Raw genomic sequence first — 27368 nt, 5'->3', positions numbered from 1 at the left:
CTCGCGAAGAGACCATGAGGATAAAATCAGAGAGATTAGAGCCCACACAGAGGCATACCGACAATCCTTCTTTCCACGAACAATACGAGACTGGAATAGAAGGGAGAACCGATAGAGGTACTCAAGGTACCCTCCGCCACACACCGTCAGGTGGCTTGCGGAGTATGGATGTAGATGTAGATGTAGATTAGCAGCGGCTTCGGTCAAGAAAACCATCATAACATCCGGGAGAGCGGTGTGCTGACCCCACGCACCTGCTATACGCATCCTCCACTGAGGATGACACGGCGGTCGGATGGTCCCGGTAGGCCACTCGTGGCCTGAAGACGGAGTGCTTTGTAGTAACAGATTTACATTTTTCGTATTTCTAACTTTGGTTGTACTGTGAATCCTTACTTCTTGCCAAACGGAAGTAAGGTATAGACTTTGATATTTTGATACGTGAGTTTGCAAGTGTTAAAATACGAGACGTAAATTGCGTTGAGTTAGAAGCTTCAATCTTTTACACCGCCAAGCAACCACAAACGTCAGTATGTAAAACAAACTTCAATTAGATACGTGTATCCGTTCCCGGACACAATAAAGCGGTCCTATAAGGATTCCTTTTTTACCGATTGATAGATGGGGCCCTGAAAATGACAGAACATTCTTTAGTTCCTTTTTTTACATCTACCTGATTACTCTGCGATAGCATCGAAGTGTTTTGAAGAGGGTGCACAGATCCACTTTCAGACTATTTCTGTATTGTTACACTCTTGGACAGCTCCTGGAAAAATAGACTCCTAAATCTTTCCGTGCAAATCATGATTTCTCTTATTTTATTACCATGGGCATTACTCCCTATGCAGGTGGAAGTCTCCGAAACGCCGTTGTTTTAATGGTTACCACCCCAATTCGCTCATCATATCTTCTATTTCAAGTTAGTAAAATAGAGATGCCGTTCTTTGAACTTTTTCGATGTTCTATGTCAGCGTTGTTTGGTAGGATCCAATAACGCACTACAGTAATCCAGACGAGGAGGGAAAGCACAGAGTCTATTTAGTAAGTTTTTTTCGCTTGTTAATTGTTCTGCTATTCAAACCTTGTCTGTGGCCCGCCTTGCCATATTCACCGAGATGGTTCCGATTTAGTTTTCCGAAATTGTAATCCTAAGGCTTTTAGCTTAATCTATAACTATTTTGTGTTTACTATTGTGTAATAAAAATTTAACAAAAAAATGTTAATACTCGTTTGGAGGACGTACAACTGTTTCTTGTTTAGGCTGAACTACCACTTTTCACACCATGCAGATACCCTGTGAAATTAATTTTGCAGTTCGTTTTGATTTTCTAGTGACTTTAATAAACGGTAAACTACAGTATCGTCTGCAAACAGTCTATGATGGTTGGTTAGATTGTCTTCTACATCGTTTGTACATATTAAGAAGAGCAGAGTACCTATAACACTTTCTTGGGGAATCCCAGATAAGACTTCGGTTTCACTAGACGACTTCCCATCAGTTACTCAAACATAAAGGTTTCTCGCAGCACACGAGATATTCAGTCCCACAACCTAGAAGATATACCATAGGCACGAAATTTGCTTGGAAGTATCTTGAGAGTAGCGATGTCAAAACCCTTCGGGAAATCTAGAAATGTGGAATCAACTTGCAGTCTACATCCACTTTGCATTTCACTATAAAAGCCATGCAGAGGGTTTGTCGAATCATCTTCAACTATTTCTCTACCGTTTCCTCTAGAACGGATCATGCGAGAAAAACAAACGCTTAGATCTTTCCGCGCGAGTTCTGAGTTTTCTTATTTTGTTTTGATGATGTGATCATTTCTCCCTATACAGGGTGAGTCACCTAACATTACCGCTGCATATATTTCGTAAACCACATCAAATACTGACGAATCGATTCCACAGACCGAACGTGAGGAGAGGGGCTAGTGTAATTGGTTAATACAAACCGTAAAAAAATGCACGTAAGTATGTTTTTAACACAAACCTACGCTTTTTAAAATGGAACCCCGTTAGTTTTGTTAGCACATCTGAACATATAAACAAATTCGTAATCCGTGCCGTTCGTTGCATTGTAAAATGTTAATTACATCCGGAGATATTGTAACATAAAGTTGACGCTTGAGTACCACTCCTCCGCTGTTCAATCGTATGTGTCGGAGAGCACCGAATTACGTAGGGATCCAAAGGGAACGGTGATGGATCTTAGGTACAGAAGAGACTGGAACAGCACATTACGTCCGCATGCTAACACCTTTTTATTAGTCTTTTTCACTGACGCACATGTACATTACCATGACGGGTGAGGTACACGTACACACGTGGTTTCCGTTTTCAATTACGGAGTGGGATAGAGTGTGTCCCGACATGTCAGGCCAATAGATGTTCAATGTGGTGGCCATCATTTGCTGCACACAGTTGCAATCTCTGGCGTAATGAATGTCGTACACGCCGCAGAACATCTGATGTAATGTCGCCGCAGGCTGCCACAATACGTTGTTTCATATCCTCTGGAGTTGTAGGCACATCACAGTACACATTCTCCTTTAACGTACCCCACAGAAAGAAGTCCAGAGGTGTAAGATCAGGAGAACGGGCTGGCCAATTTATGCGTCCTCCACGTCCTATGAAACGCCCGTCGAACATCCTGTCAATGGTCAGCCTAGTGTTAATTGCGGAATCTGCAGGTGCACCATAATGCTGATACCACATACGTCGACACGTTTCCAGTGGGACATTTTCGAGCAACGTTGGCAGATCATTCTGTAGAAACGCGATGTATGTTGCAGCTGTTTGGGCCCCTGCAATGAAGTGAGGACCAATGAGGTGGTCGCCAATGATTCCGCACCATACATTTACAGTCCACGGTCGCTGTCGCTCTACCTGTCTGAGCCAGCGAGGATTGTCCACGGACCAGTAATGCATGTTCCGTAGATTCACTGCCCCGTGGTTTGTGAAACCCGCTTCATCGGTAAACAGGTAGAACTGCAACGCATTCTCTGTTAATGCCCATTGACAGAATTGCACTCGATGATTAAAGTCATCACCATGTAATTGCTGAAGTAGCGACACATGAAACGGGTGAAAGCGGTGACGGTGCAGTATGCTGCTCGCCGACCGTGGCCCGTGTTTGTTACAACACGCAACTGAACGTCGGAGGTTTCAAGCGTCAATTTTAGGTTACAATATCTCCGGATGTAATTAACATTTTACATTGCAACGAACGGCACTATTACGTATTTGTTTATATGTTCAGATGTGCTAACAAAACTAACGTGGCTCCATTTTAAAAAAAACGTAGGTTTGTGTTAAAAAACGTACTTCCGTGCATTTTTGTATGGTTTGTATTAAACAATTACACTAGCCCCTCTCCGCACGTTCGTTCTGTGGAATCGGTTCGTCAGTATTTGATGTGGTTTACGAAATATATCCAGCGGTAACGTTAGGTGACTCACCCTGTATAGTTGAGCACCAACGGAACATTTTCACATACGGAGGAGAAAGTTGGTGAATCAAATTTCATGAGAAGCTCCTGCCTCAACGAAAATCGACTTTGTTTTAATGACTGTCACCCCAACTCACTTATCATATCCGTGGCACTCTGTTCCCTATTTCTCAATAACAGAAAACGAGCGGCCCTTCTTTGAACTTTTTCTTTGTCCTGTGTCATTCCTATCTAATGTGGATCCCATACTGCGCAGCAAAACTGTACAAGAAGTTCTTTTGTTCAAGTTCCCTGTATCATTACCTACGTTATTGTTCCAATTTAAGTTACTGTTCATTGGAATCCGTAAGTATTTATTTGGATTCTCAGTCTTTAGGTTTGTGTTCAAATGGCTCTGAGCACTATGGGACGTAACTTCTGAGGTCATCAGTCCCCTAGAACTTAGAACTACTTAAACCGAAGTAACCCAAGGGCATCACACACATCCATGCCCGAGGCAGGATTCGAACCTGCGACCGTAGCGGTCGCGCGGTTCCAGACTGTAGCGCCTAGAATCGCTCGGCCACCCCGGCCGGCTAGGTTTGTGTGATTTATAGTGTAACCGAAACTTGGGGGATTCATTTCAGTACTCTTGTGAATGATTCACACTTTTCCTTAAGGAGAGTCAGTTGACGCTTTTCTCACCATACAGATGTCTTGTGTAAATAATTTTTCCGTTGGTTGTGATCTTATGACTAGTTTATAAGACGGTAGATGACAGCAACTTCTGCAAATAATCGAAGAGGACTGCTCAGATTGTGTCTGAATCATTTAAATAGATCAGGAACAGCAGAGGGCCTGTAAAACATTCTTGGGCAGCGCTAGATATTACTTCCGTTTTACTCGGTGAATTTTCGCCAGTTACTACAATACTGATTGCTACGTGTGAATAAATGACCAGTTATTTTGACAAGAATCTGAATACGGGCAGGTTACGTGCCAGTAGATTCTTTTCTGAGGCATTTTGTGTTGGTGGGACGCTGTGTGCGTTGCAGAATCGGAGACAAGTGTTGTGTGCGTGATCCCCAGAGGCTCAGAGCATATCGTCGGCGGCGTCCACGGAGAGCCTGACGAGCGTGTCCGCGCTGGAGATGAAGGAGAGGCTGCCGCTGAGCGACCGGCTGACCATCGTGCGCATCACGACGCAGCTGGCGCGCGAGCGGCTGGTCCGGGTGCGCGCCGGCAACGAGCAGCGGCTGCGCAAGCTGCGCTACCTCACACAGGTCACCGAGGCGCAGGTGGCCGACGCAGAGGACACGGTGCGCATCCACGAGAGCGTGCTCCACGCCGCCGGTGAGTGCGCACCGGCTGTGGCCCGTCACATTTCCTGCTTACATTACGATCGCTTCTTACACTACTGGCCATTAAAATTGCTACACCACGAAGACGACGTGCTACAGACGCAAAATTTAACCGACAGGAAGAAGATGCTGAGATATGCAAATGATTAGCTTTTCAACGCAATCACACAAGGTTGGCGCCGGTGTCGACACCTACAGCGTGCTGACATGAGGAAAGTTATAAACCAATTTCTCATACACAAACAGCAGTTGACCGGCGTTTCCCGGTGAAACGTTGTTTTGATGTCTCGTGTAAGGAGGAGAAATGCGTACCATCACATTTACGACTTTGATAAAGCTCGGATTGTAGACTATCGCGATTGCGGTTTATCGTACCGCGACATCGCTGCTCGCGTTGGTCGAGATCCAATGGTTGTTAGCAGAATATGGAACCGGTGGGTCCAGGAGGGTAATATGGAACGGCGTGCTGGATCCCAACCACCTCGTACCACTAGCAGTCGAGATGACAGGCATCTTATACGCATGGCTGTAACAGATCGTGCAGCCACATCTCGATCCCTGAGACAACAGACGGAGACGTTTGCAAGACAACCACCATCTGCACGAACAGTTCGGCGACGTTTGCAGCAGCATGAACTATCAGCTCGGAGACCGTGGCTGCGGTTACCCTTGACGCTGCATCACAGACAGGAGCGCCTGCGATGGCGTACTCAACGACGAACCTGGGTGCACGAATGGCAAAACGTCATTTTTTCGGATGAATCCAGGTTCTGTTTAGAGGATCATGATGGTCACATGCGTGTTTGGGGACATCGCGATGAACGCACATTGGAAGCGTGTATTCGTCATCGCCATACTGGCGTATCACCCTGCGTGATGATATGGGGTGCCATTGGTTACACGTCTCGGTCACCTCTTGTTCGCATTGACGCCGCTTTGAACAGTGTACGTTACATTTCAGATGTGTTACGACCCGTGGCTCTACCCTTCATTCGATCCCTGCGAAACCCTACATTTCAGCAGGATAATGCAGGATGTTGCAGGTCCTGTACAGGACTTTCTGGATACAGAAAATGTTCCACTGCTGCCCTGGCCAGCACATTCCCTAGATCTGTCACCAATTAAAAACGTCTGGTCAATGGTGGCCGAGCAACTGATTCGTCACAATACACCAGTCACTATTCTTGATGAACTGTCTTATCGTGTTGAAGCTCCATGGGCAGCTGTACCTGTACACGCCATCCAAGCTCTGTTTGACTCAATGCTCTGGCGTATCAAGGCCGTTATTACGGCCAGAGGTGGTTGTTCTGGGTACTGATTTCTCAGGATCTATGCACCCAAATTGCGTGAAAATGCAATTACACTCAGTTGTAGTATAATATATTTATCCAATGAATAGCAATTTTGGTAGCAATTTTAATGGTCAGTAGTCTATTTACTTACAATTCTGTGTGTGCGCAGGCATTAAAGGATACATTTTCCCAGCGTCATAATTTGTTACTTACTAAGGTAATAAGTTAGAATGGTTTAACATACAAGGCGCCCTCCTAAGAGTCGTTAGGCGTCGAGTACTAAAATCATCGTACGTTACTGTAGACTATCGTAAGTAAACTAGGCTACAGTAATATTCTTAGTAGGGTTTGTCAGTTGAGATCGAATCCGCGTTACCTGTACATTAGGTGTGTAGCATACCTATTAGGCGTTACCTCACTTCGATCGCTATATTTGCCTACGCGATCAGCCTTTTAGTCTGCATTCACTGTGGCACCGACATCAGTAGATACCGCAAACGACCGATATGGTCAGAAGACGGCAGATCTTTTCAAATCTGTGCGTTGCTACGTGTGCGGTAACAATGTAGCTGATTTTATTCGCCCGAACGTACAGTTTTCGGACGACAATCGGTGAAATTTCAATCTGTTTGGTTTTTTTTTTCGGTGATAATGGCCGACACGACACGAAACATTGACTACAAGATACTGATAGCATCAGTCAAAGGAGTAGTTCGTCGTATCCTGAGGATTAAAAATATCACAATCAGGGTATAGTGCGGAATCTACAGACTGAAATCGCAGGTTTATTGGAAACTACAAGTAGGCAAAATCTTTATCGCAAATTTTGCTGTGGATTATAACCTCGAATAATAATTTGTTCAAGTGACAAGGATGGTATGTCTTATGATTAAAGTTACTGTAGTGGATCATTTGGGTTGTGTTAGATGGACATTCTCTGTCTACAAGTTATTGTTACTGCTTAGCGGCGTTTTTATGCCAGCAGGCTTAATATTCTTTTTCATAAAGATGTTTGCAGATGTGGTGTTCGTACGTGTTTCGACTCTATAGCGCTTTAGGTGTTTCAGAGTATCTTACTCCAGACTTTCTGTTCGTCTTTCACACATATGTCATCGAGGGTTGGTGGTGGTGTTAAGTCCCTGTAGGACAAAACTGCTGAGATTACCGGTCCCTAGGCTTACACACTACTTAATCTAACTTAAACTAACTTACGCTAAGGACAACACACACACCCATGCCCGAGGGAGGACTCGAACCTCCTACGGAGGGAGCCGCGCGAACCGTGGCAATGTGCACAAGACCGTGCAGCTACCCATCGCGACCATTGAGGGTTAACTGACGTATGTCTACACAACTTCAAATAAATCCAGCAAAGCAGAAAGCAGATTTCGAGTGCTTGAAGAGGTGTGATTTGAGCTCTGTTAAAAAATCCGATACATGAAAGATACAATTCTGTCTCAGCTAAAACTAGAAGTGGTATTTTGATATTTGACATCTGTCGTTTACATCTTTGCAGTGATTAGGCCTATACTGCGTTCTGAAAAGCCAGTTTTAAAGTTTTTGTGTGACCTGTTGTAAGTTATTTACGATGCCCTAAAGACAAATTTTAAAGTTAATATCTTCTCTCTTGTACTCCAAGTACTACGATTTTTTTTTTAATTTCCTCTATACCGAATTATGGAGCTATACTTCGTGCAAGAGTCCTAAAAGACACTGTGATATAGCTGATTTTCTTTATTAAAAGCTACATAGAATCTGAAATAATACTGCCAGCAGAAATCTTATTACGTCCTTTCTCACGTCTACTGGGCAAATGTTCAAAGAGCAGTTAAGTTACCAGTACTAAAATCTGATTGTACCTACTGCCAGTATTACATTAATATTCACCGTTTTTATAATGAAGTGAGATGCTGTGAAACTACAAATCTACTTTTCATAAATTAAATAATCCTTGCCTAAAAATTTTATCCGTACGCGATATAATGGAAAGTTCTACTTTCATCATGTAAATTAACCATTATTTGCAGGTAGCCTCATTGACAAAACCATCACACACCGAAGTCGCCACTGCAGCATATTAAACCATACTCTGAACAACGTGTTTTGGAGAGATGCATACTGCGGTGTATTATCGAAACTGTACATTTTCGTAAAACTTGTCTGGTAATTCCAGTAACTGAAGACAGAGTGTGCAGTACTCGAGTTGTTCTATTCGAGACAGATATGGTTCATTCGGCATCTTTTATTATAGCAAACGGTGCAACGCAACACTCGTCTCCAACCACAAAAGCGTCGTGGTATCCATCCCACACTTGGAGGTTAAAATCTAACCTACTTTATACACAGAGTAAATTCTAACCTGACCTAACCTGCTCAACCCCCCCCCCTCCCACCCCCCATAAAAGTAACGAATGAGATGGGACGCACCATGACAAGCTGTCATCTGATGTTATCGGACAACCTCTGGAGCCGGCGTCTGACGATCGTTGTCGGTGCCACTGTGAACGCAGCCTTAGTAGATTCCCCTAGAAACTGAAAGCGGTGAACCGTCTGCAAACTGAGTGAGGATTTGTAAATGGCCTTGTAACGTGAGGAACATTTTTGTTGCACACAATTCTCCTCTTGTCTGTTATTTAAAACTAAGCAGTATTTACAACAAAATTGAAACTGTTAGTGTTTATCTCAGGTTTTGATTGAAAACTGTCGATTTTTAACGTGAAACGGAGGACTGTTGTAGTAAAAATAAGAAAACCAATACAGATTCATCAGAAAGCTCTACTAGCAAACGCTATTTTCTTAAAAAGAAAGTCCCTAGGATAGCTTCAATATTTACTCGAGCTTACACAAAACATGTTTCTGTTATTCATAAACAACTTACTGACTTACCAATAATAACAGGAAACTCTTGATAATGATGAACGTTCTATAGAGTGTAAAATAACAACAGTTATACATATTTTTTATGTTTTTGCATGAAAACAGTGCTTGCATCAAAAGTGATCGCTTTGGTTACATTACAGACCATAAGTTATTCGATCAACTAATTTTTATTACTTATAAAATGCTATTTATGTTTTGAAAGTATACAAAATGCACAATGGATTAACATTGCACGATGTGGGGTTTCAATTATTTGCAAAACAAACAAACAAAAGCCCAAGACAAATCATCGGCTCCCAGTTTGTCTCATACGTTCATTTATGTCTATTTCCCTACCAATCCTAATGATACTACCGGAAATCCAACCATTTACTACGTCAATTATGTATTGTACCAAACGTACCGATCGTCGTTTTGGAAAAGCGCAACGCTAGTCAGGCACATTTTCTCTAGTCTTTCGGCAGATATTTGCAATTTAGCTTTTGCAGCGTCTAGCTAAACTAGTCGCAAACAAATACTGCTGATCACGTCTTTCATACGATGGCCAGTGTCGACGGAAAGTGTCTGTCTGTTTCGCGTTATACATTAAAGTATTTTTAAAGCGTAATTTTACGAGCTCATTCAGTAGATGCATTGTGCAAAATGTTTTGCCGATATTACTAACAGGGACAGTGAAACAGGAAGAATTACTAGTACTCCAGCAGTGCTGAGTAGAGCAGCTCCGTGGTGGCAGCAGTGAGTGCCGCCAGGACACTGGTGCCGTTTACTTTCTTTTCGTGGCATCCAGGACACTAATTCCATTAATAAAATTTGACAGCCATTACACCTCTTACACTGAATCTTGACGTCCTATATTAATAATCTTTGTTAACCGTAACAGGTTATTTTTGCTCTTTTACTGTCCCTGTTAACGTGTATCGAAAAAACAAATTATATGAACATGTGGTCTCTGTTCTTTCGGACATGTCTGAAAGAACAGACATCACCCAGAATCCGCAGCTGTTATACATTACACGTAAATTGTAGGTGGAGAGAGCAAGAAAGAAAAGGAAATGGGAGGGATCACTGGGGGAACTTTCGTGGGGGTAAAGGGCGACCGAAGAGAGGGATTTGCGACCTCTCTTCCTCCAAATGCTGTGGCGGGCAGAAGGACTGCACTTCGGAGAGAGTCCCTATACATTATATTTACGTCCAAAACTAGGTACTTAATATAACTTAAACAAATACAAGGTTATTCATAAGTACCGCCAGATTTTAGGAAGACTGGGTGAAAACTACAAGATATAAAGAAGTATGACTTATTATTGGATACAGGTCAGGGCCATGATGTTCCAACGACTAGAGCACTTCACTCGTATCCTGGGGGATCCCTAGTAAGTTTGGGGATTTTTCCTCGGTCCTCTCCCTGTGAGATGGTTCCAGATCCACTCAGCCTGCTGTTAAAAAGAATATGGGGGAACTTCCACGGAGGTAAATGGCGACACCGGAGAGGGGTTTGCGGCCTCTCCTCTTCTAAGCGCTCCGGCGGGTAGAAGGACTGCACTCTTTTCTACTGTCAGGCTGATGCTCGGGTCACAGGCTTGTGCCATAATGTATACCATACATTGATTCTCTCTTCCCTCGGTTCTTGGCAGAGTATTTCGTACATTATGAATGAATACACACATAACAATGTGGTGTAATATTGTGCAGTGTTGTAGAACTGTAGAATAATACACCAGTGTCGCGTTGGTTTTCCTTCGTAATTTGCCTTATTACCACTGGATACAGCATCTCTCCAAGTTTCGAATCGTAATACGCGCTTTTGCGTGGTTTCGGAGTGCACCAGTAGGAGGCTGGCGTGTCAGAAGATGTAGACAAATCGTCCGGTCTGTACTGTCAAATCTAATTAGTTCCCTCCTGTAGTTAGGCAACCAAACGAATCGATTTCGAATGCGGTGTGGCATCATTATACCTTTCACGTTGCAGCAGTTACTTCAATGAACTGCACGCACGTGTTGACGTATTGACATTTCCTGTGTCCCAAATGGTGCCCGGGACAAGGGTGGAAGCATTTCCAAAACTGTTTGCGCACAGCCCTGATAACGTATACACTGCACAGAAAGATGGCACTAATCAGAATCGGTGCCGAGGCTACTGTGGTTCACCACGAGCTATAGATGACAGGAATAAACGACGACTGCGGAGATGTGTGGAAGAACAGAGGTGCAAATGTTGTGCAACTCATCGGTCATATAAACCGAGGGGCTACCAACAGCGTCTCTTCAATGGCTGTTCAGCGAGAGTTGCTGCGTGTGGTCCGTCACCACAGCCGGCACCTAGTTGATGCACCAATGCCGACTGCTGTTCATCGAAGACGAAGGCTACAATTTTCATGCCAGTGCCGCGAGTGGAACTCTACCGAGTGGCGACAGGTGGCCTTTGCAGGTGAATAACGTTTTATATTCCATCGGCCTGAAACGTCCGAAAGCAAACAACCTGCAACAATCACCGGAAGGTTCAAATGTTTCAAATGGCTCTGAGCAATATGGAAATTAACTTCTGAGGTCATCAGTCCCCTACAACTTAAACTACTTAAACTTAACTATCCTAAGGACATCACAAACATCCATTCCCGAGGCAGGATTCGAACCTGCGACAGTAGCGGTCGCGCGGTTCCAGACTGTAGCGCCTAGAACCGCTTGGCCATTTCGGCCGGCTCGCCGGAAAGATCGAGGCAGAAGGCAGCGTTATTGTCTGGGAACAAGGGGTGACCCTGTTATTCTGGAAGGCACAACAGACCAACACAAGTACGCATCTATTCTGGGCGACTAAGTCCACCCCAACATGCAGTTTGTTTTTCTTTGGCACCATGGCACCTACCAGTAGAGAAATGCAATGTGTCGTGCAGCTCGCAGAGTACGTGCTTGGTTCGAAGAGCACCAGGGCGACTTTACCGCACTAGCCTGGCCATCAAACTCCACAGGTTTAAACCCAATAGAGAAATTGTGGGTTCACCTCCATCGGGCTGTTCGCACCGCAGACCATCAACCGAGATGCCTAGCACAGCCGGGCACGGCACTGTTGTGATTATGGCTCCACATCTCTGTCTGTACCTTCCAGAACCTCACTGACTGTCTTCCTGCACGTCTCGCTGCGCTTCGCGCCTTAAAAGGTGGTTGGTCAGGCTTTTGACAGGTGGACACATTAATTTGACTGGACAATGTATGTGCTTCTAATGCACGATTTTTGTTGTGCAAGACAGGATATTTCATACTGTATAGCTACGCCGTCTTTCACTATCTACAAAATCTGCATCCGATAATGGCTTGCATTTTTTGCTGTCAACTACAATTTTGCTTCGTAGTCTACGGCAGGAACTTTAAGGAGTACAGAATTAGTTCAGCAATTAAAGGCATTTGTTTACAAGAAATGATTTTAATTTTGTTTTAAGTGCCTCCCTAGTTTGTGCTCTTTTGGATTCGGGCAGTTTATGATACCACATTGGGTCACTGGTATATGGACCGTGCTCGATTCTGACACGCTAACATGACGCCGAGTGTAGATCGCGAATATATTCAGTCCAGAGAAAAGTGTAAAAAGACCAAGAGAAAACGTATCGACGTATATCGTGACCCTGTGTATTTGTGTTTGTCGTGCTACATCATAAAAAATTGGCTTAAATAAGCAATGGCGCAAAAAGAGAACATGATGATAATGTCAGGAAGGAAGTAAATTAGGGTTGAACGTCCCGTCGACATAGAGCTCAATACAGATGGGGCAAAAGCTGCAGTGTTTCAAGAATGGGGAAGGAAATCGGTTGTGCTCTTTGAATGAAAACAGCTTGGCAGTTTACTGGAGCACGTTAGGCAGTTTTCTGGCGTTCACATAGTTGTAGCAGCGTGCTGTTTTGTATGCGAGGACAGTTCATTGTTAGGTCCTGCTCAGTCGGCAGAGAGCCGTCAAACGAAATCGACACGTGCAAGCAAGTGGCTGCATGCCCCCTTGACATCAAAGGGTGCAATATCAGCATATGAGTGATTTCGAACGGGACGGAATGATCGTTCTCTGACATGCTTGACATTGCGGCTCGTACAGGGCCCGCTGCTATGACAGTGACGCCTGTGTGGAATCAATGCATAGAAGAGGGTCGTATACAGTGATGAACGAGCACTGGGTCACACAATGCGACCGCGATCCGGGAAGACCGCAACCTTTTTGCATGGTCGCAACCAGCAGAACAGTTTCGTCCACAGCGTCATATTTGTGCTGGAACTATACAACGGGTGTGGAGTTACCTGTGTCCATGGTTCGACGCCTTGTGCAGAGCACGTATGCCATAGCGTCAGGTTCCATTGACCAGAAACTATCATTTCCTCAGACTGCGGTGCATTTCACCGCCGTCACTGGAGTGCAGAGTGGAAAAATTTATTGTTCTGCGACGAGCACCGCATCAACTCGTCCTACAGTAATGGCACCTATCGTGATGAACGCAGTCGGGCAGACTACTGTTGAGTGGCATACCTGGCAAACGCCAAGTGTGATGGATAGGGGCGCCATTGGCTTTAACATTTGACGTCGCCTTCTACGTACTGAAGGCAATCTGAATGAATGGTAACCGCTACCTCAGGGACGGTTTAGATTACGAGGTAATGCCAGCCCTCCAGGCAATCCCACCAGTCGTATTTCTGCAGGACAGTTCCCGGCCACATGTGGTGAGAAATGTGCTAGCTTTCTTCGAAGAATGACGAGTACCACTACATCTCAGGACTGCACGTTCACTTGACACTTCATTCACGGATCAGTGATGTTGTCGGTCGGCAGCTGGAGCGTCTACAAACCGCTCGGCAGTGCGTTCCTCAACAGCATACCCAGTACCCATTTGTTTCCCTGCCAAGACGTCTAGTGGCCCTGAAGGACTCAGGGGCTCCACACTGTACAGAGTTCTCACGGTCGACGTGCGTGCACATTTCTGCAACACTGTAACGGTAGTGAGCGTTAGCTATTTTGAGATTAGACATAGTGAGTTGATGTTAGTCAAGAATACCTCCCAGACGAGAAAGACGTCGTTATCAGCACGTCACTGAGTTTAAATGGGGTCGTGTGGTAAGGTATGAGAAGCTCTAACATTCTGCGTGGCGTCTGTTCTATATCGTGTCTCCCTACCACTTTCGCGCAACGACGCTCTGAGCGTGTTTTTTTAGGGAATTGACTAGTTTGAACCTGGGACCTGTTGCTGGTAAGGAGACGTCAGACCACACACGACATGTGGAATTCAGGAGTTCAGTGACACTAGCGATGATATAACCAAATACTTAATGATTTCAGCGTCAGCTCCACTGCACTCCCTGTAAAAGAATCTTAATACTAACTAAATTTAGTGGAAGGGGTTCAAGGCTTACCTATTTTTAGTTAGCTGGTAAAATAATGTCGAAAAAGGAGTTAAGTTTACCATTGGAAATTTTATTCTACTCACAAAACATTGTTTATAAATTGCACTATTGATAAAAGGAAATGTTTTAATACAGGATGGTAAAAACCAACTGCGTTCAACAAAAATGTGAACGAATATTCCCTGAATGGGTTTCCCAGTTCTACAATGGACTGAAGGATGACCTATGCCATATCACATCTATAATCTAGCTTTAACTTAAGTTTCACAAAAGAGAAAACTATCAAAATGGTCTACAGTGACCCTCAATTATCTTTAATTACTTATCTAACTTAATTACAGTGGCTGATGTGGCTTCTCAATAACTATATAACAGTAAAATCATCGCGTTTCAGATTTTTACTTCAAGTGGCAAATGTGTACACCATGAGCTTTAATTGACGATCGACACTAGTATTACGCAAAAAGGGGGTGTAACAGATGAAACTTCCGCAGTTCTGAGTGAAGCTTTATGTGCTGTTACGCGGCATCGCGTGCGTTCATTACCTTGTCGGTGTTCGTCAGGGGGGGGGGGGGGGGCCAACAGCACAGCTCCGCTCACCTCGCCGTCTCCGAAGCAACTCTGTCCTAACTTCTCCTTACTACAATTTACCGAAGTTGGTTTAAAAAAACTATCTGGCTGTGTCTTCATCTGAGCAATCAGGGTCTCAATGTTAACCTTAAGCTCCGCCTACAAAAATTCTGTCTATCCAATGAGAAACATTATACTTTTCGTGGTGGAGCAATGTTTTTAAAGTTTGCAACGTAACAGAGACGCGAAAAAGTCTCACGCTAAAACTTGCGGTTGGGGTGGCCCTTTTTGTGTTATCGTAAGATCTATACTGTTCTTCTGGATGGCTCTAGCTTTTAACATGGGCTGGGGGGTGGTCCTGACGTAACAGAGACGTGAAAAAGTCTCACGCTAAAATTTGCGGTTGGGGTGTGGTCCTAGCGGTTAGCTGGCGACGTGGGTGTCCGTCCCTTATCGTAGGGCCTTCCAGCTTAACACGGTTCTGCTCTCGGCTTCTGTTCTCGTTTCTCCCCTCGGAACTGCGTCTGTCTCACGGTGGGAAGGTATGACATGCATTTAGGCATTCTTGTGTTAGTCTGTGGTATTCCATTTGCTCACTCGTTATTCGTATTACTTTGGTTAATTTAATGTCACGATTTATTCGTAGCTATGTGACATACTACTAGATTTGCTTATCATGTCAGGGTTTTCATGGAAGGTGTTGGATTTGCCTGACACCTTACAAAGCTGGATGTTTCTTCTGTGATAATGAAGAAAGACGTGGCAGAAAGGTAGCCACTGTGTATGATTGCCGTCAGCCGTGGTCACGAGCATGTGCGGTCGCTAGAAGATTGTGCTCCGGATGCCGATGTTGCACTACCGACAGGAAAGGTCTCCGTATCGTTTACGCCAAGGAAAGCTCCGAGCTAGACACCCTGTAGCGTGCATTCCACTGATCCCAAACAACCGTCAATTGTGACTCAAGCGGTTTCAACGTAGAGCTCATTGGAGGGCAGAGTGGAGGTTTTTTGTGTTTTCTGATGAAAGTTGGTTCTGCCTCAGCGCCAGTGATGGCCGTGTGTTGGTTAGAAGGAGGCCAATTGAGGGCCTGTAACCAACCTGTCTGCGCGGTACACACAGTGATCTACATCTGGGGTTACAGACTGGGGTGCGATTTGTCTGACAAAAGAAGCACTCTCATAGTTCAAATGGTTCAAATGGCTCTGAGCACTATGGGACTTAACTTCTGAGGTCATCAGTCCCCTAGAACTACTTAAACCTAACTAACCTAAGGACATCACACACATCCATGCCCGAGGCAGGATTAGAACCTGCGACGGTAGCGGTCGCGCGGTTCCAGACTGTAGCGCCTAGAACCGTTCGGCCACTACGGGCGGCCACTCTCGTGGTTATCGGATGGATCCTGACTGCAAATTTGTACGTAAATCTGGTGATTCGACCTGTTGTGCTGCCATTCATTAACAGCATTCCAAAGGATGTTTTCCAACAGGATAACACTCGCCTACATACAGCTGTTGTGACCGAACATGCTCTACGGAGTGTCGACATGTTGCTTCTGCATGCTCTATCACGTGATGTGTCGCCAATCGACTACATATGGGACATTATCGGACAACAACTCGGCGTCATCCACAACCATTGACCGTCCCTGTATTGACCGACCATGTACAACAGGCGCGGAACTCCACATAACCTGACATCCGGCACTTATTCCACATCGGCATGCGCGTTTGCATGCTTTCATTCAACATTCCGGCGGTTACACCGGATATTAGTATACTAACACTTCGCATTTGCATTGGTTTATCTCTGATATACTTCATGTTGAGCATTTATATATTTTACCCTAAAAACAGTTAAACTTTTTTTTCTTTTACCTCTCAGAAAATTACACTTTTCCTCTCAGGGGTCAATTATATTCAGGTTGTGCGGTGGCCCGGTGTAATGTTAAGCTCTCTCTATACAGCTTAAGCGTTTTCGTGGACTTACTTGTTGAAGAATGCTGGTTCTTCTTTCTTGCAGCGCTGATGTCTTCTGCTAGCACCGGACGCTTCTCCGAAGATTTCACTGCTAGGAAGGGGAAATTTCCACTCTCTCTCTCTTCTTATTTAAAAAATACGCAGTCTTGGAATATCATTCAATGCACCAGAACATATTTATTTCCACTTTGTAAAAAAAAAAAAAAAAAAAAAAAAAAAAAAACTTAACTTTATGACGCAAGCCCACACATTACCGGGCACTCAGAATCAGCTAGTTACACATTTTTGAACACAATTAATACATAAGTTTTTATCGTGGCTGACTATCCACGTCCAGTCCACGTACTCTCAGCAGCAGTTCAACGTCTAATAAACAGTCACTATTTCGAGTCTCTCCATTTGTTTTCCAACAATACAATGATACATTACTCTTCGCAGCCGGCCACGGAGCTTCCGGGCCGTATTTGCTTATTCCTGGCAGGTCGCGCTGAACAATTGCCAGCGCCGACGACTTATCTTCCTTCCAGTTTCGCCTGCACAAACAATTCTGGGGGCACTACAGTTGGGAATAAGTGTAATAGACGCATTAACATTGAGGCTCCGATTTAAAGTCCTAGTACAATAAGATAGGAAGAGGCAAAGAGGAAAAAAGATAGCCTTACCTACTCCGTTTCTGCCCCGATTTCTCCTCTGACGTGACTTTTGGGTTAAGTGGGAGTGGTGCAGAGATGTTATGTGGTGTGTCGGCAGCTGGCGGCCACCTGGGGTACGAGACGCTGGCCTACCACGTGGGCAAGGTGCTGCGGGACAAGGACCAGGCGCTGCAGCTGCTGAGCATGGAGCGCGGCCGTATGTCGCGCGAGGCGCAGCTGCTGATGCAGACGCTGGCGCGCCGGCGCGAGCTGGTCAAGGAGCTGCACCCGGTCGACTGGGACAAGCTGCGCATCATCAACGAGACGTACCGCCGCAGCATCGAGGCCAAGACGGCCCAGTGGATCGCCGCGCGCAAGACGGTCGGCTACATCGGCCTCGACGTGCACGAGCTGCAGAGGAGGGTGCGTGCCGCCACATGCCCGCATTCATCCCGTTCCCTAGTTGGATACACGCTGTCCCATTCATCTCCACCACGCCCCAAATACCTTTCTGTCCAGAAACAAAATAAAAAAATGTATCATTCAAATGTTCTTTAGCTAGCAGATGGTCATAACCAGCAAATAACTGTTCGTTATGAAGATATCAACAGCTTGTAACAACCCTACCACAACAAAGGTCAAAATTTAATAATGATTGTGGTGTTGCTCTCGCTGCTAAATACTGCATTTTCGGGCAACAACAAATTTATTATGTGGCAGGTGTCATTAGAACGCAGTTAATAAAGTCATTTCATGTAATAATAAATAAACTAGGCACTCATCTTTTCGTGTTTCCCACGCTGGTCTCATTGTAAAATCACGGCTCAATCGTCGAAAATCTAGGTGGTGATGATTTCAAGCTCGGATGCAAAGAGGCCTAGGTTTTATTCTGCTATATTTAAAAGTTTTATAGATGTGTTTCACAAACCATTCTAGAAGATTAAACCTTTGAAAGTTAGCACAATGGTGATGTAAAAAAAAAAAAAGTAATCAGCACTCCGAATTTAAGTTACACTTCTTTTTTATTACTTTTGCTTCAATATCACGTAACACAAAACATCACTTCACAATACAAAACATACTTGGAAACATTTTCCTCACATTTTATAAGCTAACTACAATATGCGTCTTTCCAACATGACGTCCAAGACTTGACCTTCTCAAGGCCCGAATCTCTAACTAGTAATAACCGCTTACGCGCCCAAAAATCAGACTTACAAGTGCGTCAAAGATCATAGTGACAAAAGAAAGAATACACACAAGAATAATATCATCGCAATATAAACATATCGATGAATCAAAGTACTTCTACATTAATGAAATCAAATCTGAATGTTGTCCCAGAAATACCTCAACTACTTTACAGAAACACAGTAGAATATTACTGGTATCGAGAGGTTCAGGAGAGGTGCCGTAATGGTTACGTAATTCAAGTACCATTACACGTTGCACGTCTGCTTCAAATAATACCTCATATTTCTTATGTGAGTCACTTGGGGCGGTCAAGATAAATGGGACAGGCTGTAGATTTTGGACTTGTGTAAAATCAGTAAACTGCTAGAAATCCTCTGTTCATTCACCATACTGGCATGGAAACTGCGCGCCTTATCCACCGATCTCAGCACGAATGACTTTCATGTGTTAGGAGGCTCAAAGAAGCGCTGGGAGCAAGTAATTCGGATACGATCAAGAGATGACTACGGCGATCCAAGAGCAGCTGCATTCGAAATTAGGAAATTCTTCTCACGATTTGCTCATGTACTTTCGAAAAGGTGGGATTCAAGCATTACACATCGTTCGCACTACTTCGAAAATGATGCATCTGTAATTTTTCCGTACTGACTCATTTGCATAAAATAAATAACTAAAATTTCTTATTTGAATTAGCCTCTTAAATACTGATAACAGCGACCAGCCACTTCTGAATTATTTCCATATCCTCATGATTAGTTTCCAGCTTTATCAAGCTCGCTTTCAGCCGAGCCACGCCAAAGCTTTCATATTTGTGATTGAGGATGATATTTTGTATTGACATTTGGTTCATTGTGACAAGATGTTGGGGAACACATTGATATGTATGGTAGTCATTTGGCAACTTATCTCGAAAAACGAATTTCTTTACTTTCTTCTGCAGTCCGAACGGTACTGCCGTTAGCATCCATGGCTCGCAGCTTCCATCTTCATAGCCTGTCGGCAACGTAATTAAGCATTAATCGGTAGAAATACCGAGTATCGTAATAAATTCCCCAGGGCCCAGCATATGCTATACAACTGATGTATACTACAAAGTTATATGCTCAAAAATATAACTTTTTCTCACTTGTAAAGTAGGTCTTCGCTATGTATGTGAAATATATCCAACTTATGAGAAAAGAAACCGAAATAATAAGGTGTTGGCACAGATGTTGTAAACAGCCTTACAGTAAATGAAGGATCATAACTCTACAGTTCTTATACGTGTAATATCTCAGTACCTGGCTTTGTGGGTACTTATTTATTCCACTGTTCCATTAGTGTATCCCCTCCTTCCCCCTCCCTCTGTCCATCTCCTCCACCCACCACTCTCTGCCAATCTGCATCTTCTCCCTCTAATTCCATTTTCTCCTCATCCCTCTCTCATTTCGTCCTCTTCCTTTTTTCTCTCCATTTCTTCCTACCCCACTGTCTGTTCATCTCTTTCTACACCATCTCTATCTCTATCTCCTCTTCCCCTTGACACACAACTTCTCCTCTTACTTAATCTCTGTTTATTTCCTCTTCACCCTTCTCTCTGTCCATTTTCCTCCAACCCTCACTCCGTCCATCTCCTCCTCCCACTATCTGTGCCCACTTCTCCTCCCCCTCTCCCTTCTCTCCACATTAACAGGGCCACACACGTGCACACATGTAAAATATATTTCAGATATATTTAACATATTTCACACGTATTTGTACGCATATTTCACCTGTATCTCTAGCAACTTTTTCCCTGCAGTTTCATTTCACGCAGTTTATATTTATGGCATTGTATCTCCTGAACTATGTGCTGTACAAATCTGTAGTTATGCAGGTACATTTAGTGGTATATATGGCCACTGTCTGTGAAATGTGTTGTGAACAGAGTTAGTAGTAAAGAAGCAAGAAATTAAAACGTCATGCATGATGCCACAAGTTTTCGCGCAACTCACTATTTACGATGTCCTATCTACTGAATTATGTGTCGTACAACGATTTTGCTGATACGTTCAGTGGTGTATGTGAATACCGACTGCAAAATGTGTTCTAATATGGTTTGTAGTAAAGAAATAATAAATCAAAATGCCATGCTAGACGCGGCAGTTTTACTGTGTGAACAGAGAAAATGTAGTATGGGATAAATTTTTTTGCTTTCATAATTTTGTGGAGGCTTTCAGTGAGATAAAGTTTCGTAAAAGTTTGAAAGTATATGTAATGTTTCGTGAAAGACACTAAGAGTTCTCGTTCTCAAATGAATAAAGTACGGATATTTGCACGTCGTGGACTAAACTGCTTTTTCACTCCCACCCCCACCCCCACGTCTTTGATAGGTAGAACTTACCCCACACCAATGATTTTCGGACAGTAATTGATATGCGTACTATGGGTTTGGTTGAAATCAGTTCAGTGGCGTAGCAGGAGATGAGGAACCTACATACATTCATGCATACATACATACATGTACATATACATCCATTTTTGTGGATTATCGTTGAAGTTACTGGAAAAACTTAAACGCGAGGTACTGATTTATTTTTGATCTTATTAAGACAACATTGAATTATTGTCTTATGAGAAACAGAGATTCGGTTTATTACCACTCTTTGTGCTGAATTTACTGGATAGCAGTTACGTAACGAACTGCTGCCTGAAACAGGTAGTAAATATATTCATCCAGATATTGAGATGATTTCAAAGTCGTGTAATGATTCTCAGTTTACTTTAAATGTCCAGAGATGTAAGATTTTGTACCACACTAAAACGTAGCATCCTATGTCCACAATATCAAAGAGCTGCCTTTGGAATTAGTCAACTCATAAAAATAACAATTTGTACTCATAAGAAATGTATGAGTCACATAGACTCAGTCATAGTTGTATTAGGAGGCAAACTGCGGCTTAAAGGTAGAATACGGGGGAAACACAGTCAATCTACAAACGACAGTGCTTACAAAACACCCATGCGAACCATCCTACAATATTGCTGAAGTGGCTGGTACCTGCTCTAAATAGGAGTAACAGGGGATATTGAATACATAAATCCAACAAGAATGCACAGAGGTTTGTTTCATGTAGGAGAGAACGTCATGGAAATGCTGATATAAGTGAAATAGCAAATACTTGAATGCAAACGCAAACTCTCCCGTGAAAGCGTACTTAGTAAGTTTCAAGAACCAGCTATAAGTGATGAATCTAGGAATAAACTACAACCCAATGTTTCGCTCTCGTAGGGATCGCGAAGACAAGATATGACTATCTGCAGCATGCAGGGATGCGATTCAGCAATCGTTCTTCCCGAGATTCATACGTGAATGTAACGAGAAGCTGCCCTAGCAACTCTGCCATGCTCTTCACAGCGGTTCACATACTATGTGGTAGCAGAAGCATTGGTAGAACAATTTTTACATTAAGGGCATAAAAGTCTGTACTCGTCATAGAGTTTTTAGAAAGCGCTTTTACTTGAGGTATCTTATGGTTATCTAATTAAATGCCAAAATAATTGTTCTTTGTTAGTTTACCGGATAGTGATATAGTAATAACTACGATTAATAAGTGATAGAAAAGAGGTGGGATGTTGGACATTTACATTAACTCTTGCTAAAATTGTTTGACAGCTCTGTCTGATCATTGAAATGTAATTCGATGCCATATTTATGAAGATAAAAGTTACAATCTGTTCAAGATGATCAGGCTATATCCACTTCTACGAGCATCTTGCTGTGAAGCTTCTACCAGTTTATCATGTACAGAAGCTTGAGCATAAGTTACAAATACGTTTGAAAACACCAAATTATTTTGTATGGTTGCTTAGTGCGAGTAATTTTGCTACTGTGAGTAATTTCAGTTTGTATTTTATTGTTGACGGAAAAGTGTATTCTCACGTTATGTGTCTCAGATTCCTTGGCAATTTGGTAATAGATCTTTCTCTTCTGGGTAGTTATTCAGTAATTCGTTGTTAGAATTCGTTGTGAGAATTAGTTTATTCGTGATCGCAGGATTGTATCGATTACCGAAGGTAACTAGTTTTATAATTTTTGTTTCTTTGTATATTTCAGTTGTATGCTTTGGCGTTATTAAGCAAGTTACTAACTGTAGCTACCAAGAATGCCTTTTCATGTTGGTCATGGAACCAATTAGAGTCATGAATGGTAGTGGTGGTAGGTGAATTTATATACAGTTGTTTTGTTGTCACAGTGATTTGTGGCTCTTACTGCCGAAGATAATATTATTCGAGCAGTATTGCCCGGCAAGGGCAACTGACGATCTGAGGAGAGTGACAGCACCATCGTCCTCAGCCTAAGAAACAGTGAGAGGAGGAAGAAACATCGTACATATCAGTATTCATAGAAGTGACGGGATGTCATACTCTACACGTCTATACAACAATGCCCTGAGTAGTACAGTGATTAAAAATTAACCAGCAACTTTGTCTGACAACGCTTCTCACACACTGTGACTGTGACATTTATTTCACAGTGCAATGTGTATGAAACCACGTTCCATAGAAATTAATCACTTAAATTCTGATACTTCATTTTTTCTTAAAACACTGTGTATCCTGTGTTAAAATTTGGCCTTGTTAACTGGTTTCAGTGTACTATGTATGTGAAAATTTGTTTAATGTCGGAATCTGTCCTTTGTTAAGCTTATGGTACCCTGGTGGGACTTAATCTAATGCACACTCTGAACTGCCAAACACAGACTGTAGTATAACATTTCCAGTGTTACGATGGTTGTATGGGTCCGTCCCAAAAGCCAATAAATTGAAATATTGGTAAGCTAGTATTTGTTTTTGTTGTTGATAACCTCATAGAGATTTCTACCAAATAGCGCAATGTCAACCATACGTTTATTGTGCACACTTTACTTCTAGATACTATAATCCACTCCACGCTGCATCGTTTGCTCCACACGAAATTTGCACAACATAGGCTTACCCAGATTTAACATTTTACTTGCATATTCCATCAAGTTTTCCGACAGAGTAGTCATCCTTTTTCATCAGTTAATTTAATAATTTAGTAGGAAAAGTTATCTCGATCACCTTCCGGGCTTGCACTGACTGTTAGCAACATGTGCGACTTTGTGCTTTAATTTGGCTGTACCAAGCCAACGGTCTGGTTTGTCTAGCAGTAACAAAGTATTCGTTGTTGTTTATTTATTTAACTTGATCAAATCGGGTCCTCAAACACGCAGACCCTTAATCGCGGTCGAAGTATTAATCGGAAAGTGTGTTTTAAAGGCTACCGCGTCGTGGTTAGATGGTTAGGCGTCATCCCACACATTCTTGAATTGCGCTTCGCACTGCAAAATTTTGCATTATATTTCTTCGGTTCTTATTATAAGAGTAAATAAGCTATTACATACATCGACCTGAACGATGACACTCCTTCCCCTGACGCCGCATCTGAATTAAATAGTGAGTAAATTTGTGAACGTGGACCGAAGACGGTGATACAGAATCATTCAGTAGTTGTCATTAAAGAGTAATTCGAGACATAGTGAGGCTATCTATTACAAAAACATAAATCGAATTTTCCTTCGGTGCTTGAGAGATTACATAATCATTTTTAACAAAAAAGAACTTTTTTTCAATATTCCGCAACTTTTACTAATTTAAGTACTATCTGGTTTCTCGGCGGAATCAGAGATAAAAATGAAGTCCAATTTAGTCAGGTACCAGGGTTTGAGATACATAGCAACATACAACAATTTTAAGAAAAACTCAAGAAATTATTAATTTTAAAATGAATTATAACTTTAAAAAAAAAGACCGAAAGATTTGCAGCCAAAATGAGGTAGTTCCATCAAGGAGGAGCTTGAAGTTGGGTGTACTATATCTCGGGAAAAAATCTCTTGGAGTTTTGATTAAAAAAGAAAATGAAAGAAACCGTGAACAGGCAATTCTGCCTGTCTTTTTAGATTGTTCACAGGTATCTAGACCAGAGCCATAGGTTTATGCTTCATCATCATACATTTGGAAACATTGAAATGCAAACAACAAAACCAGATACGGTTAAGTACACTAAATTTATGAAAAGATGACTAAAACCCCCTTTTTTTACTGAACCTGAAATTGTCACTATTTTGCTGGAAGAGTGGTACAAGACTTCCACGAAAACCATAAAGGACTGGTATTTGTCCATTCTGTACCGACTGAAAACTGTTTTGAATGCCAACAGTTTTCTTACACAGTATTAGGCACGATAATGCGTTGTGTTAGTGATGTTTCCATGGGTTGTCTATTCCTTGCACATACCTGTCACTCCTTTTTCGATATGTACACTACAGGCCATTAAAATTACTGCACCAAGAAGAAATGCAGATGATAAACGGATATTCTTTAGACAAATATATTATACTAGAACTGACATGTGATTACATTTTCACGCGATTTTGGAGCATAAATCCTGAGAAATCAGTACCCAGAACAACCACCTCTGGCCGTAATAACGGCCTAGATAGGCCTGGGCATTGAGTCAAACAGAGCTTGGTTGCCGTGTACAGGTACAGCTGCCCATGCAGCTTCAACACGATACCACAGTTCATCAAGAGTAGTGACTGGCGTATTGTGACGAGCCAGTTACACGGCCACCATTAACCAGGCGTTTTCAATTGGCGAGAGCTTTGGAGAATATGCTGGCCAGGGCAGCAGTCGAACATTTTCTGAACGCAGAAAGGCTCGCATAGGACCTGAAACGTGCGGTCGTGCATTATTCTGCTAAAATGTAGGGTTTCGCAGGGATCGAATGAAGGGTAAAGCCACATCTTAAATGTAACGTCCACTGTTCAAAGTGCCGTCAGTGCGAACATGAGGTGACCGAGACGTGTAACCAATGGCACCCCATACCATCACGACGGGTGATACGCCAGTATGGCGATGACGAATACACGCTTCCGATGTGCTTTCACCGCGATGTCGCGTAACACGGATGCGACCATCAGGATGCTCTAAACAGAACCTGGATTCATCCGAAAAAATGACATTTTGCCATTTGTGCACCCAGATTCGTCGTTGAGTACACCATCGCAGGCGCTCCTGTCTGTGATGCAGCGTCAAGGGTAACCGCATCCGTGGTCTCCGAGCTGATAGTCCATGCTGCTGCAAACGTCGTCGAACTGTTCGTACAGATGGTTGTTGTCTTGCAAACGTCCCCATCTGTTGACTCAGGGATCGAGACGAGGCTGCACAATCCGTTACAGCCATGCGGATAAGATTCCTGTCATCTCGATTGCTAGTGATAGGAGGCCGTTGGGATCCACCACGGCGTTCCGTATTACCCTCCTGAACCCACAGATTCTACATTCTGCTAACAGTCATTGGATCTAGACCAACGCGAGCAGCAATGTCGCGATACGATAAACCGCAATCGCGATAGGCTACAATCCGTCCTTTATCAAAGTCGGAAACGTGATGGTACGCATTTCTCCTCCTTACACGAGGCATCACAACAACGTTTCACCAGGCAACGCCAGTCAACTGCTGTTTCTGTATGAGAAATCGGTTGAAATCTTTCGTCATGTCAGCACGTTGTATGTGTCATCACCGGCGCCAACCTTGTGTGAATGCTCTGAAAAGCTAATCATTTGCATATCACAGCATCTTGTTCCTGTCGGTTAAATTTCGCGTCTGTAGCACTTCATGTTCGTGGCGTAGCAATTTTAATGACCAGTAGTGTATTAGGAGGAAACTCTTTGAAGATCTGCACTACAGATATTGTGTGTCTTTTCACAGTCAGCGGCGAAGCGTTGGCTAGGAACCATATACACTCCTGGAAATGGAAAAAAGAACACATTGACACCGGTGTGTCAGACCCACCATACTTGCTCTGGACACTGCGAGAGGGCTGTACTAGCAATGATCACACGCACGGCACAGCGGACACACCAGGAACCGCGGTGTTGGCCGTCGAATGGCGCTACCTGCGCAGCATTTGTGCACCGCCGCCGTCAGTGTCAGCCAGTTTGCCGTGGCATACGGAGCTCCATCGCAGTCTTTAACACTGGTAGCATGCCGCGACAGCGTGGACGTGAACCGTATGTGCAGTTGACGGACTTTGAGCGAGGCCGTATAGTGGGCATGCGGGAGGCCGGGTGGACGTACCGCCGAATTGCTCAACACGTGGGGCGTGAGGTCTTCACAGTACATCGATGTTGTCGCCAGTGGTCGGCGGAAGGTGCACATGCCCGTCGACCTGGGACCTGACCGCAGCGACGCACGGATGCACGCCAAGACCGTAGGATCCTACGCAGTGCCGTAGGGGACCGCACCGCCACTTCCCAGCAAATTAGGGACACTGTTGCTCCTGGGGTATCGGCGAGGACCATTCGCAACCGTCTCCATGAAGCTGGGCTACGGTCCCGCACACCGTTAGGCCGTCTTCCGCTCACGCCCCGACATCGTGCAGCCCGCCTCCAGTGGTGTCGCGACAGGCGTGAATGGAGGGACGAATGGAGACGTGTCGTCTTCAGCGATGAGAGTCGCTTCTGCCTTGGTGCCAATGATGGTCGTATGCGTGTTTGGCGCCGTGCAGGTGAGCGCCACAATCAGGACTGCATACGACCGAGGCACACAGGGCCAACACCCGGCATCATGTTGTGGGGAGCGATCTCCTACACTGGCCGTACACCACTGGTGATC

Source organism: Schistocerca cancellata, chromosome 7, assembly GCF_023864275.1.
Source record: "Schistocerca cancellata isolate TAMUIC-IGC-003103 chromosome 7, iqSchCanc2.1, whole genome shotgun sequence".
Classification (NCBI taxonomy): Eukaryota; Metazoa; Arthropoda; class Insecta; order Orthoptera; family Acrididae; genus Schistocerca; species Schistocerca cancellata.
The sequence above is the reverse complement of the archived record's forward strand: the minus strand, read 5'-3'. Positions refer to the sequence as shown.